Raw genomic sequence first — 15,858 nt, 5'->3', positions numbered from 1 at the left:
AGGGAATTGAATTCCCGTGAACAAGCAACATTCCATATTGAAATCTGTGTCCTCATTTTTGAAAGTGCTTATTTTCATTCTATTAATTTGTGCTTATGACTTGTTAAGAGAAATTTTATGAAAAGACTTTACTCGAATAGTTCCAAATTCCAACGCAGGTAAAAAAAAATCTCGATTGTCTTACTATAATTTCTTGAGTTAATGAGAACATCTAGCTTAATTTAGTTCAACTAAAAAGTTCACCCTTGCTTACGTTACGAAATGTTACCTGCAAAAGAAAATATATCCTCCCTTGTCTTGAGTAATGTAAAATTGGCGTGATTGTCCAATCAACTGCGATTGTCATTCCCTTACATTTCAGTTATATTGGCCTATCTTCCGCGACTAGGGACCTCCTAGTTTGTGTCTTGGTTGCTAACTTTGTGGGTTTACTTTTTTGTATGGTTGCCATCATTCAAATCCACAAGAGACCAAGAGCTGCGGGGATTTTCGCCAGGATGGGATGTGCTGCTACTGTTTTGGGCTTCATATGAATGATACCTTTGACCCTCCCTGACAATCATGTTTGGAAAATCGCCCCAGCTTGTCTTCTTTTGTTCGTGGCCTTTGTCTTATCATTTTTTTTTATTATTATATAACCTCCTTTATCTTATCATTCTTGTAATGAGTCCACTTAATTAAGTAATTTATTTTTAAATGTGACTAAAGTTTAAAATAATTCTTGGCCAGTTTAAAAGGAAGGAAAAAATTAAGGTAATGTGTAGTGATTTCTTGTTGACCATGTCATTATTAAGATATATGTAATTAGTATATTAAGCTAACATATCTAAACCTATAGATAAGTCTATACTTGAATTATTTTGTATCAAGTCTTATAGCTCATTAACTTTTTTTTTAACAATTTTTTTTGCTTAGACTTTGGCTAATTCATTAAACAAACCTAAAACTAAGTCTCAAGTTTGACTTAGTTATAAATAAACAAATATAAATGAACTTTTTTTTTGAACTGAGCTTGAGTTGTTCATGATCGACTTGGTTTATTTACAACCCTACCTATGATCAAGCCAACCCAAAATTTTGAGCTAATTTGGGTGCCTAAGCTCCCAACTTGATATTATCTGGTTGAGCTCAGAGTGGGCTCTAATCCCCCACCCAATCGATTCATGCTCAATTTGAAAAAAAATTTCTAGTTTCTACGGAAAAAAAAAAATTCTTTTATTATAAAAGCATAACTTTAATTTTATTTTTTATTTTTTTATGGGAAAAGCAGAACTTTTTCTTCTTTTTTTTGGCTGAATAGCAGAACTTTATTGATTGAACAAATTAATTGCAAATTTGCAACAGTCTACATTTCTATGTTAGGAGCATATGTCACTCCATGGTCCGTGGACTCCGTACACAGAAAATAGGTGCGTAGACATTTCTACAAGCTCAGCTGCCAACGGGCTTCTAAGTTCTAACCCGATATCACGTACCTAATGGGCCTATTCTCCCATTCCGAGTCGGGTAAAAACCAATACCAAAAACCAACGAAAAATATCAAAATCAGCCTTCACTCATGAGTTCCCTCCTCTCTATCAAAATTGCGACACCAAAGAGGAAAGAGTGAACATTCGAGTCTGAAATCATAACAAAAAAAGGTTAGTTCCCTTTCGCATTTCATTTGGGGTTTTTAAACTTATCTAAACAAAAAATAGCCAAAGAAAAAAAAAAAAAAAGGGAACATTTTCAAAATTTCTTTTCTTTTGTTTTCTCGGCATCCAAACAGAGCCGATGGTTTTCCCCAAAAAAAAAAAAAACCGTTAAAATTTTCTGATTTTTTTTTTTTTATACAGGATAGAATTCTATTTTTGCCTAATCTAAATATATATGCATGCGAGTTTCCCTCTGGAGACTTGAGAAAATAAATAATTTTTTGAACATTTGTACTTAAGAATAATAATTTTAAAGAATCAGGTTCAGTTATGAGGTTTTGGGATGAAACTCTTGGATCCCTCAGTTTAAGGCTTTGATTTTTGTATTAGAAGCGATAGAAAATAAATATTATGATTATGATGATAACTAAAAATCTATATTATAGTTTAAATTCTCAAAAAACATTTTTTTTTTCAATGTTGAGATAATTATATTGAATGTATTGTTCATGTTGTTGTTGTTGTATAGGTTTTGTAGTGAAATGGCTTTGAGAGGTGTATGGCAACTTCAAAAGCTGATTGTGAGCTATTTGTTAATTGTTGACGTTTTATTTACTTCTTGAAATGAAATTGATTGAACCTAATGACAATTTCGTGAGAACGCTTTAGCCTAAACGGCGCAATGATTGTTTGCAGTGGATGCCAATAATTGCTCTTTTATGATAGATTCTTCGTAATTCTTATTTGTGGATTGATGTTATTGCCATTTCTGATGATTTACTAGACTAATTGACAACATTGGGTGTTCGGCAGTTTTAAGTTAGAACTTTCTCCTAGAAACATAAGTAATTTGTGTGAAACTTCTTCTTGGTTTATCTGAATATTAGATTTTTTTTTTTTTTTTTTTTTTAAAGGGTGTTTCTCTTATGTACATCCTGTATACTAAGGTTATGCCCCTTATTTGCACTAATTTTAATGAAATTTATTACTTATCAAAGAATTCTTCTTGCTGACACTGATGTGAACCCATGAAATAAAATTTTGCTGGGACTGTAGAACTGCGCTGTCTTTGGTGGGGAAAACTATTAGAGAAAAAAAAAAAAAAGAAGATTTACATGATAGAAATTTAGCAAGGTAATTATTTTATGATGTGCGATTCTTGAGATTAAATCTCTCCTCCTCCACTCTTTGTTTGATTGGTGTTCTGTTAGTGATCTAAGGTGGTTTTACAAATCTCTTCTACATTACTGAAACAAACGTGTTAAGGAAGAATTCTTATTTTGTAAGTTTGCTTAATTGAGAATAAGCATATAGCAAGTGGTGGCACTTTCCATTTTTATTTTTATTCTTTCCCACTTGGTAAGCCTAATGTTGCTTGTAGAGTATCAATGATGATGAGGATGAAGATGATGGTGAGGATGAATTACAGTATGTTCTTAGTTAACAACACAACCCCCCCTCCCCCCCAAATTCTCTCTCCAAAAGAAGAATCACACCTACATTTGTAAGAGATTTAATGGGCTAAATAAAATACCATTATTCCATACAAGGGACTGTAATTTTGATGTAGAGGTAAATGATGAATATCAAACAAAAGTTTGACTGCTTCAAATTGCAAAACAAATGAGTAATACTACAACTTACACCCCCAGTAAATCAATGCTATTGCAAACCAACCCATCTCTCTATGTCATTGTGTTTCATGCATATTCCTATAGCTTTTTTTTTTTGGATGAGTAAATGAATTCATTTAGAAAAAGTAATCTTACCTCCTACACATGCATATTTCAGCAATTTTCCCCCCACTTATCTTTGAAATGTAATTTAGGGTGTTTTCATGTTGGCTAATTGGTATTAGACTATTTTGGAATTATTATGGGGCACTTGTAAGTGCCTTAGGTATGTACTAGGTGCATCACTTGGTAGACCGTTCTTGGCTGAAATGAGAGCATGGACTCCGTTGAGAATCTCTCTGTTTTGGGGGGATGGGTTTTAAATCGTTCTCTACATATTTTCTTACATGAAAAACTCTCAATTGTTATTCCCTTAGCTTCTTACAGCAATTGGAGTTACATTTCGTATGATTAATTATGCATATTGCTTGTAGTTGCTAGGTCACAGAAATTTTTACAAGCAAAATTTGGTGGGGTTGAGGATGATGTGCATGAAGATGATGATGAAGAAGATGAGGAAGAACAGGAATCTCTATGGAGTGGAAAAAAAACAAGAATATTATCATGTTGATAATGTTGATCATGAGGTAATAATTTGAAAATTATTTGCGATGCGTCCTATCTTGCTACACACCCCTTTTTTTCCATCTGTATTTAATTTTTTTTTTTTGGTGACAATCGCCTACTGCCTTTATGGAAACTTTCTTTTTCACAAGCTATTTTCTTAATGCAATCATATATATATATATATATATATATATATATATATAATCAAGGCTGTCTTTGTAGTTTCCCTAACCTTTTTGTTTCTGATGAAGGCACAATAAAGTGATGATGAGGGACCTTTGAGAGAGGAGGATGAGGCTTTGAAATTATAGAGGCGAAAAGAAAAATCTTAATCAAATGAAAACTTTGGCCTTGATGATAATAATGAAGATGAGAGTGATGCGAAGGATAGTGAATTAACTCTAGAGGTAAGGGTTCAATATTCTCTCCTTGTTAATGAAAAAGGAAGTATAAAGATAAGCAGGTTAAACCTTTGGTCTTTGTTTGGTTTTTTTTTTTTTTTGGGCAAATTATAACTCACCCACTTGTGGTTTGGCCGAAAGTTAAGTTGTCTACTTATTATTTGAAATTTGACACTTTATCCACCTGAGGTTAGCTTAGTTAGGACTCTGTAACCCAGCTCTGCTAAAAACAAGACTAAGTGTCTGTCTGGAAACAACTTATTTAACTGAAAATTGAAAATTTTTTGCTGAAACTCTGTAAGTAGTTGAAATAGTATAGTAAGACCCATGAATAGCATCAAAAAGTGTAATGAGATCCATGAATAGTAGCAAAAATAAGTTAAATAGTAGCAAAGAAAGCTAAATAGTAAAAAAAGTTATCTCTTTAAGCCAATGTCAAATGCAATCTAAATATGTAATTTTGTTCCACTTTTATGTCTCTCTCTTCCAAAAACACAAAAAACATAAAAATACAAGAAAAAATAAGATCAAAGGTAGTTGGTAAAAAATTTATTCAACCAAATCATAAAATGAAGAAACCAAAGCAAGTCACGTGTGGGCAAGTTGTACACCACTAGCCTAAAATATATAATTTTTTAACATTTTACTAGCTTCTGGAAACCACTGCCCAACCAAATCATATATCTAGCAGTAAGTAGTAGATACTATCATCAATAAACGTAGTCAGTTGCATATAGATAGATTGAGATGTAGATACCATTGGTCACAAGTCTCACAACGGCAGGCGTGAAGGGAGCCAGATGGCGGCACTGGTCATCATTTGGATCTGATTTGAATGGACAACAAAGCGGCACAAGCAACCAATTGGGGTGGTGAGCTAGGGTTGGAGGGGCTTTGCACATTCAAACTAAAAAAACAAACAAACAAGTCAAAAAAATAAGTTTGTTTGTGGACACTGGTACCTAGTACATTGATTTACCTGTAGAAAGTTTGTTTGTGGACTGAATTGAAAAATAAGAGTCCACAATTAGTTGTGATCAATCAATGGAGTGGACTAAGTTTAGGCAAAGGAAGCTTCTTTTATCTTTACCAACATCTTTTTGATCTTCTATTTTTATATTTTTTGTGTTTTTGGAGGAAAGAGACGTAAAAGTATAGCAAAATTACATATTTAGCTCTGTTTTTAACAAAGGTAGGTTACAGAACCCTAACTGAGTCAATCTTAGGTGGGTAAAGTGTCAAATTTCAAACTGCAAGTAAGCAACTTAAATTTCAGTCAAATCATAGGTGAGTAAGTTGTAATTTGTCCTTTTATTTTTACTATGAATTTTTCAAGCTTGGGTTATCCTCTTCTGTGCTTTTTTGATAAGTGAATTTTATGGATAGGAAACAAATACCCAAGTACAAAGGAAGTATAGAAAGTGAGCAATACAACCAATCTCACAGATTACAATGATCAGATAATGAACTTGAAAATGGAGAACCCACAACTAACATCCACAGATCCACTCAAAAAAAGTTTAAAGAAAAACAGCTTAGTATCAGGAAAATATCTTTTAGTCCTCAAAACATTGAGCATTCTGCTCCCGCCAAAGGCACCACATCAAACAATGAGGAATGGCTCCAAATAACAATATTTCAATTTTGACCAAAACGACCTTGCTAAGAGGCTAGAAAATCCACAACTGACTTCGGCATCACCCAAGGAACTCCAAACAACCCGAATACCATACAACACAATTCAGAAGCTATAGAAAAATGAAGCAATAAGTGATTTACAAATTTCCACTCGCTTTGCACATGTAACACCAATTTGTTACCAATATACGTCTCTTATGCATATTTTATTGCTGGTTTCTTTGAAAGGGACGTTTGGACTATCAATTTATTTGAATGACACGTAGCCCAATATTGCTGCTTGTACAGGAAATGTCAGCCAAAAGAAAAGGCAGAAGAAAATCTCACGAGAGAAAAGAAGCCTTAGATGACACAGGACCAGCTTATGAGGAGGTTCAGAAAGATTTGAGTGCTCTATCAAAGGAGGAACAAATGGATGTTTTATATAGGAAAGGTTTTTCAATTTTTGTTTGTATAGTTCTTAGATTTCTGCACTTTTTTGTGTTTTATATTTTTAAGCTGAACCTTTTTTGATCAAGGCTGAAATGTAAATGATGCAGGGAGCATTAAAATCATTTAAGGTTTTATTTTTGAGTGTGATTTTTTTTTTTTTTTTTGAATAAGGTTTTTAATGTCAAGGGTTTTAAGGGATTAGATTAGGTATTTTCCATATTGGTGTAATCCCTAAACCCTATTTAACTAGTACTCCTGTAATGGTGAAAAGGGCAGATGATTTTGAAAAAAGAATTCTATGATGAGTTGAGAATATGTCTCCTCTTTTGTTCCCTGTGTTTGGTGGTGATAACAAACGCCCTTAGGTGGTGAAGCCTAGGATTTGCAGGCAGATTCTAGGTGGTGAAGCCTAGGATTTGTCCTGCTTTTCATGTTGCTTCCCTTTTATTCTTATTTTCCTACATTGTTCTGCATCAACCAAACTTAGAAAAGGATGATAAGGAGAAAGGTTTTGTAGCATTATAAGTAATAGCCATTCTAGAGCTGAAAAAATTTGGTGGTCTTAGAAATGTAATAAAATTATGATCCAAGATGAAATCTAGTGTGTGGTGCTTTTCCATAGAAATTTATCTTGTTGAGCTAGTCTAGCTGTCTTAGAGAAGACCAAAGGTTGAGTAAGAATTTGTAGAAATGTGATGAAGGGAACTAATACAAGATGCACAATAGATTCATTGTCTTTCTACATGATGGAGTAACCAGATTGGCCTCTCCATTCTTCTTACTTCAAATTAACGACATATGACATGCCACAAGAATATTTGCTGATGGTTCCACAGTATTATTTTGCTTCTTTCAACTAGGGAGGTTCCCCTTATCTTATGCTTTCCTAGTTCCAAATTGGTATAAAATTTATGCTTGCAATTATATTATCTATAGAAAAAATCTTGGTTCATGTATATAAGAAATTTAATCTATTTTTGAGGGATGGAGAAGGGGAGGGGTTTTCTAGGAATGGAACTCAGGGTGTCTAGTGGATTTATTAGTGGGCCTTATGCTTGCAATGAAGTTTTTAACAGGTGATTTGAAATACCAATGGATTATAGCAACTATTGCTTGATGTCAACTGGGAAACCATTATAAACTAAACATAGTAAAACTGAAGGTGTTGGAATAGGTGGGTTGACAATTTTTTTAGATTAATGGATTTTGAAGCTTGGATAAGTGGAATTACACGGAAAGATATAGTGGTGAAAAGTTGAAGGAGAGTCGCACAAGATGGTTTAGGCATATTCAAAGGATAGCGATTAATGCATCAGTGAGAAAGATTGAGTTGATTCAAGTTGAGGGAACAAAAAAAAGGTAGAGGAAAACAAATAATAACATCTTCAGAAGTATTAAAAAAAAAAAATGTGCTCCATCCAGTTACTAGAGGCGGAAGTTACATTTAATAGAATATGTTATTATATGACATTTGGCTTTGGTTCTGTGGAATCATCTGGTGCAGCAGGATCTAAAGATGTTCAGTATTTGTGGTTGTTGATTAAGATCTCCTCTGTCCACATCCTCTTTCTGCTAGACTGTTTCTATTGAGCTACTCATCATGCCCCAGCTCAATGTTGTTTGCAATTTTGAGCCTTATTAACTGTTAATTGGATGTGTTCTACATACATGGTTGTTTTATTAGAAAGGCGGTAAATGTCTATTTCTGTTTTTCATCATTAGCAGTGATAACTTTTCCTTGTGCATTCTTGGTTAATAATGTTTTTATCCCACAGTTGTACTCCAGAATTAGCTGGCTTGCTGTTGGAGCTGAATGATGCAATTGAACAACTTGAAAGAAAAACGGATCCACTACTAAGCACGGTATTATCTGTTCCTTTCTGATTATTTTATTGTAAGCGATATAATGTGCATTGCTCCATTAAGGATGATTTGGATGGTATGTGCCTGGAAATGGATTGATTTTCAAATCTGAATTATTCCTTTTAGACAGGCTTATATTTTGTTTTGTTCTATGTTGATTATCTGTGGTATCAGTAGGGGGTTGATAATAGGTTTCTCTTTGATATGTGATGCTCATTTAATATGTTTGAATGTTAAAATGCTTGTAAATCTGATTCATTACGTTGTCCCAACCATCCAATACAAAGTTCTGGGATTATATATTTGTGGTTCTTACCCTTCACCTTGTGCATCCTGCCAATGTCCTTACACCAATTATCATTTGCAGTTTCTTAACCCATCCCTCCCTCCAACACCCACCCCCCCCCCCCCCTCTCTCTCTCTCTCTCTCTCTCACACACACACACATTCCCACAAAGGTCATAACATGTATAAAGGCATCTGATTGGTTTCTTTAGCATTCAGCATTGTGAATGCTTTATTGTTGTAAGAAGGTTAAAAAGGAGGAAATCATGATGTAAAAAGGAGTGTGTTATTTGGAGGTGAATCAACTTCTTTTTCTCTTGTAAGTATTGCCAAGCTATGACTTTCAATCTCCTCAAGTCTGAAGGGCTGCCCATTTGTGATCATCCTGTGCTAGCTTGCTTTGTAGAGATCCAGAGCTTATTGGATAAGGTCTTCTCTTCTCCATCAAAATCCTAAAATTTCTATAACAATGAAGTGTTTTGGTCCTATAACAATCATTTGTTGGTGTTAAATCTGTTAAAAAAATTGGTACATGCATAATGTATTTGCAATGGGGCTTATGTTTTGCTATTGATGGTACAATAATATTTTATACATGTTTTGTATATCTGCCTCTTCCTGGAATCTGGTTCCCCTCTCAAATTAGTTAAATTGGTGCACTGTGATTATTATTGTCTGTCTTACCATGTTTAGAATAATAGTCCCGCTACCTGGAGTATAGGGCCTGGATCACCTCCATTGCTGGGAGAGCTAATACCTGCTGGGCCAGAGAATGCCCTAAGAACCCTGCAGCTCAGTCAAAATGGTTTAGTAAAAGGAGGGGTGACATCGCTTTGTCCTGGGGTTCACTTCATTCGTTATAAACTAATAAGTGTAAGGCCTTAGTTTCTAATAGACTGGCACTCCAATGAGTTAACTGCTATCAGTGCTGCTAGAAAGATCTAAAATATAATGCACTCTAAAACTAATCTATCTTTGAAAATTTGTAATAAGTGTCCAGGTATAATGGAATATTTAAAATATATTGCTAATCTTGGAAGGGGGGATTTGAACCCTAGATGTCTTAGAAACATTAGGAGGTGCCAACCAGTTGGTCTACAAGGCTCTTTCCTAAAAAAGCTTCATTTAATTTAAAAAAAGAAAGGATGCCAAGTTGCCAACATAGCTGCAAATAGATGGTTGTTAAAAATTAAAACTAAATACTTTCGTTTCAGGTATGGTACAGCACTATATTTTTTTTGGTAAATAGCAAAAAGATTTTGGATAGGTTCTAAACTTGTCATTTTAATTTGGTCAGGTCTAGTTGTTAGTAACTGGGTAAAAATGAATTGTTTGCCTATTTGTTACATTTTCTCATATTGTTTATATGTGATGATACCTGTGTTCATATGTGTTAATACCTGTGTTCTACCCATTTTTTTCCTCTCATTTTGTCCACAAAGATGATTACAGCAGTTCCTGTCATTGAGGTACACTGCTTTGTTATTTCAGAGGTGGGTTTAGTTTCCCTGAAAACTTGTGCTTTTTAATGTTTGCTCCACTAAACATACAAAACAACTTGATGGGAATCTTCCATCTGAACTTCAGTTCCTGAACAAATTTCAGATTCTCAGTTTTGATGCCTGTTATGTTTCTTTTCTGATATCAATCATTTTTGTTCATTTTTATTTTTAAACTCAATTCAACACAGCTAAGATGCAATCCTAACTATTTTGAGTCTTCTACATGGTTCTTTTTATGCTACTTGGCCTTATCTAGGCCATGTCCCCATTTACCTTTTATTTTAACACATTTGTTGCTGCAATTTGGCCGATGTGCAACTGTTAAAATATGGCAGAGTGATCAACCTCGTTTCCTCTCGTAAGTATTGCCAAGCTATAACTTTTAATCTCCTCGAGTCTGAAGTGCTGCCTATTCGTGATCATCCTGTGCTAGCTCACTTTGTAGAGATCTGGAGCTTATTGGATAAGGTCTTCTCTTCTCCGTCAAAATGCTAAATTATTATTATTATTATTATTATTATTATTATTATTATATAAGTAGGTAGTTATTTTCTATAACAATGAAGTGTTTTGGTCCTAAAACAATCATTTGTTTGTGTTAATCTGTTAAAAAAGTTGGTACATGCATAATGTATTTGCAATGTGGCCTATGTTTCGCTATTGATGGTACAATAATATTTTATACATGTTTTGTATTTCTGCCTCTTCCTGGAATCAGGTTCCCCTCTCAAACTAGTTAAATTGGTGCACTGATTATCATTGTCTGTCTTACCATGTTTAGAATAATAGTCCCGCTGCCTGGAGTATAGGGCCTGGATCACCTCCATTGCTGGGAGAGCTAATACCTGTTGGGCCAGAGAATGCCCTCAGGACCTTTCAGCCCAGTCAAAATGGTTTAGTAAAGGAGGGGTGACATCTCTTTGTCTTGGGGTTCACTTCATTCGTTATAAACTAAAAGGTGTAAAGCCACAGTTTCTAATAGACTGGCACTCTGATGAGTTAACTGCTATCGGTGCTGCTAGAAAGATCCAAAATATAATGCACTATCTAAAACTAATCTATCTTTGAAAATTTGTAATAAGTGTCCAGGTATAATGGAATATTTAAGATATATTGCTAATCTTGGAAGGGGGATTTGAACCCTAGATGTCTTAGAAACATTAGGAGGTGCCAACCAATTGGTCTACAAGACTCTTACCTAAAAAAGCTATATTTAATTTTAAAAAAGAAGGGATTCCAAGTTGCCAACATAGCTGCAAATAGATGGTTGTTAAAAATTAAAACTAAATACTTCATTTCAGGTATGGTATGGCACTATATTTCTTTGGTAAATAGCAAAAAGATTTTGGATAGGATTTAAACTTATCGTTTTAAATTGGTCGGGTCTAGTTGTTAATAGTTGGGTAAAAATGAATTGTTTGCCTATTTGTTACATTTTCTCATATTGTTTATATGTGATAATACATGTGTTCATATGTGTTAATACCTGTGTTCTACCCATTTTTTGACTATTTATCTACTATGGTAGTGTTTGACATTTTGCGTGTGGATGATTTGATAGTTGATTTATGTATAATGGCCTAGTGATTCTGGATCTATTAAATTTTTGGTTGTAATATGTTGGAGAAACCTTTGATTGTGTTGTGTGATTAAGAAATTCCTCTTTTTGATGAAATATTCTACTAGCTAAGAAAAAGAAAAAAAAAAAAATACTCAACTCAGGGAACCATATCACTAGTTTATTTTCTTGAGAAGTTTAAGTATCGTTATTTAAAGGGCTTGTGATTTGGATGAAATTTAAATTGTCTACCTGTGACTTAAAATTTGATACTTTACACACTTACGGTTTGATTGAAATTTAAATTGCTTACTGTTGGTTTGAAATCCCATGATGCAAGTTCCATTGTATTAGTTTTGATCTTGTATTTTTAAATTTTGTGTGTTTTTGAGAGAGACATAAAGGTGGAACAAAATTATATATTTAGCTTTTTTTTTAATAAAAGTGAGTTACAGAAATCTAACTGAGGTAACTTTAAGTGGATAAAATGTCAAATTTCAAATCACAAGTAGGCAACTTAAATTTCAGCCAAATCACGGGTGGATAAGTTTTATTTTATCCACGGGTGGATAAATTTGTATGCAATCATTAAGAAAGGTGGTTTCTGGTGATGATGATTTACCTATAAGGGTTGATATTAGAGAAAGGCAAAGCTGAAGATGCATTCAAGGTGTGTTTATTATCTGCTGTGCTTTTTGCTACCTCCTAAAAGTTATAGTCCAGTCAGGTTGCTGGATTCCCTCTGTGTTTTTGTATTTATTATTACGTCTATGAATAAGAACAATAACTCATCCAAGTCCCTTTGTGCAGTATTATACGATTAAGATTTATTCTCATGTGATATTGATTTCATGTCTGTATGTTTGATTATTAATATTAATATTATTATTATTATAATTATTGTTATGTTGTCTTTTTAATGGTTTATGAGTGCCAGCCAAATCTTTAATTGTTGTTGCTACACAATTAGGTTTACCTAGTTCTGGTGGTATTGTATTATTAAAACATTTCTGCTTCGGCAGGACCTCAGCAGTAGTCCCATCTCCTGAACCAATTGATGGAAAATGCCATATTACTTACCAGGTGAACACCCCCATTTCCACCAGCTTGTTAGATCTTCAATATAATCTTTGTCTCCAAATTCACGTCGTATGTTTCCTGTCAAACTTACTGCAGATGGAGAAGAACACAGGGCTGACTCGGAAGCACAAGAATCAAACCAAAAATTGTAGGAAGTACAAGGTATTATGACAGACTATTTGCTTGAATGTAACAAATCACTTGATTTTCGTATTTAGTAAGTTCTCTCTCTCTCTCTCGCTCAAAATGTGCAAGAACAATACAAGAAAAAAGTGAATCGCCGGAAAGGGTAGAGGTGCAGGAGATCAAGAAACATATTGGGCCTATTCCAAATGCCACTTTAACACATCAAAACCTACTTTTTCCATACAACAGATCTTCTATTCTTTCTTTCAACACATTAAAATTATATATATAACACATACAATATAAAAAAATAAACACAACCCACATCACTTACAACCACTACCACCCATAGCCCACCCCACCATAACCCGCCATCACCAACCATCACCCAAAATCAGCCCAATACCATCAAAATCAACCCACCAAAATCATCCCACTACTACCATAAAAACAACCCAAAAAATACGTTGCCACAACCACCACAAGAGAGATAGGAGGCGTGGTAAGATTGGCTTGGCTTGGCAAGATCTCGACAATCGGTAAGTTCCTTGGCGACAAGCAACTTGGCTAGATCGTGGCAGGCAAAGATCGGCTTGGCGAGATCTCCTGCGGGTCGAGAGCGGCTTGACAAGTTCGCCAACAGGCGGAGGTTAGCAAGGTTAAGAGCGAGATTATGAGAACAGAAGAGTGAGAGAGGCAGATGTGAGAGAGATTTATCATATATGTAAAGAGAGAAAATGTGAGAGAGAGAAGCAATATGCAAGGAGAGAAGGAAGAGGCGGGGTGAGAGAAAGCTAAGTCAGAGACTAAGAGAGAAGAAAGAGGAGAAGAGGAGAGATGAGAGATGAGAGGAATTGAATAAAAAATTATTTTATCTTTTAAAATGTGTCCGTAATTTGGAAAAGTATTGTTAGTCCATGCCAAAATTTTTGGCATTTAGAACATCTCATGTGGGAGGTGTTTGCCTGTTTGGTGTGCCAAATATTAGATATTTAGCATTTGACACACCTAATGCTAGTTCTTGAGAAACAGGGGCGGCTGCACATACACTTTAGGGGGTTCAAATGAACCTCGTGACTTGAAAAAAAATACACACACACACACATAAGGTCACAATTTGGACCTAAGCCCAATAGTAGAAAATGTATAGGCCTAAAGAACTCAATACAATAAATTTGTAGAGAGTGGGTCTTAAATCTAATTGTTTATAGGCTTCGTTAATAACAGTAATGGCTCAAGATCACAAAATAATAATGATTGACTAGTTTATATGAAGAAAAAATGTCCTCGAACTCGAGCCGAGGAGCTAGTTCTTATACTTCTTTCTTCTTAAAGTAAGATTACAAGAATATCTAGTCTACAGTGTTTTTTTTTTCTTTTTTTCCCGATCTCTTTTCCTGAATGTCTCCTCCTGTTATATCCCCTTTCTTCCTCTCTACATCCTCCACATATGGATCAAATTACTGGTTTGGATACTTGTTCTATCAGCCTATCCCTGAAATCTTTGGAGGTAGTTATAAGGCTGAACCTTTATGCTTAGGCTGCATCTCCTCATTAATGCGGCTAGAGAGTTAGCTGCAGAGCATTCAGTGCGATGACAACAGCTTTTTCCTTAGATATTTCACAACCCTTCCTTGATCTAGGCCGTAGTTACTGTCTCCATCATTGCCAGAAGAGGGGTCAGAAGTGGAGGGGGTTCGTTTTTGTTGTTCATGGCGTAGCTTCCTCTTCAGGTGATCAATCTCTAGCTGCATGGCTCTAGCATGCTTTGCATGAGAGGCATGACTCCCACTCAATGATTGATCCTTGCTAGTATGAGCAGTATGCACACTCCCCTCTCGGTCTTTGCCTTGCTCAAGATTGAGGGAACGCTCCTGACATTGAGACCCCATAGACCTAGCTTGGTGAGGACTTGAACCTACCATAGTTGAACGTTAGGCTCAATCAAACAACAAAATTCCCACAAACGATGTCAATTGTAAAGCCACAATTTGGATCTAAGCCCAATAGTAGAAAGGGTATAGGCCCAAAGAGCCCAATACAATAAATTTGTAGAGGGTGAGTCTTAAATCTAGTTGCTTATGGGCTTCGTTAACGATAATGGCTCAAGATCACAAAATAATAATGATGGTCAAGTTTATGTGATGAAAAATTGTCCTCAAACTCAAGCCGAGGATCTAGTTCTTATACTTTTTTCTTCTTAAAGGAAGATTACAACAATATCTAGTCTACAGTGTTTACTTTCTTTTTTCCCCGATCCCTTTTCTTGAATGTCTCCTCCTCCTTTTATATCCATTTTCTACCTTTCTACATCCTCCACGTGTGGATCAAATTACTAGTTTGAATACTTGTCCCATTAGCCTATCCTTAAAGTCTTTGGAGGTAGCTGTAAGGCTAAACCTTGATGCTCATGCATCATCTCCTCATTAATGCGGCCAAAGAGTTAGCTGCAAAGCATTCAATGCGGTGATAGCAGCTTTTTCCTTAGATATTTCACGGTCTTTCCTTGTCCTATACTCTTACCATGTACCTCCTTATCTACATGACCTCCTAGAAGGTTGCTTCTGGTAGATAGACCATCCCTCTCAACGTCGGCTTTACTCTGCCGAGGAAATATTCCACATCGGATCGCCTTCTTAGACAACCTTAGTCAAACTTTATCCTTTTACTTTCTAACCTGAACCCTTGAGGAGATATTTTCCCGTTTTTGGACTTCTTAATGTCTTCGAATTGGGCCATTGGTCCAATACATACATAAATATATACTTCGGGGCCCATTGACCCTACAATATATATATATATATATATATATATATATATATATATATATATATATATATATATAATATTGCTTTACTAATTTAATTTACTCTTAAAAATATTTTTGCACACTCTGGTCACATATCAACTTATCTCACAAATAAACAGCAACTTAGTGTATTATTTATGTATGATGAATGTGGTTGTGAAAGTTAATAATTATAAAGTGCAAGTAGAGTTGAGTTTTGTCATTTAGTTTAAAATATTTTTATAAAATAATAACAAATATATAATCAAAATTGCATAAAAACAAAAATATTATACAAAATTAACAAAATA

At 34.7% G+C, this 15,858-nt stretch overlaps 1 long non-coding RNA gene across 2 annotated transcripts; it reads left to right on the top strand.

The window, feature by feature from the left end:
* Positions 1–1,513: 1,513 nt before the first annotated feature.
* On the top strand, positions 1,514–15,116 carry LOC142631543 (uncharacterized). 2 transcript variants are annotated; one of them, XR_012843623.1, is made up of 9 exons: positions 1,514–1,640; positions 2,164–2,215; positions 3,742–3,894; positions 4,126–4,281; positions 6,202–8,208; positions 10,331–10,463; positions 12,576–12,636; positions 12,730–12,795; positions 12,889–15,116. It is a non-coding gene; the product is annotated as an uncharacterized LOC142631543 (long non-coding RNA). The 2 variants fall into 2 exon arrangements; XR_012843622.1 differs by lacking the exon at positions 12,889–15,116 and having other exon boundaries at positions 12,730–12,866.
* The last annotated feature ends 742 nt before the right edge of the window (positions 15,117–15,858 follow it).

Source organism: Castanea sativa, chromosome 4 (genome assembly GCF_040712315.1).
Source record: "Castanea sativa cultivar Marrone di Chiusa Pesio chromosome 4, ASM4071231v1".
Lineage (NCBI taxonomy): Eukaryota > Viridiplantae > Streptophyta > Magnoliopsida > Fagales > Fagaceae > Castanea > Castanea sativa.
This window is presented reverse-complemented; position numbering and strand designations above follow the sequence as displayed.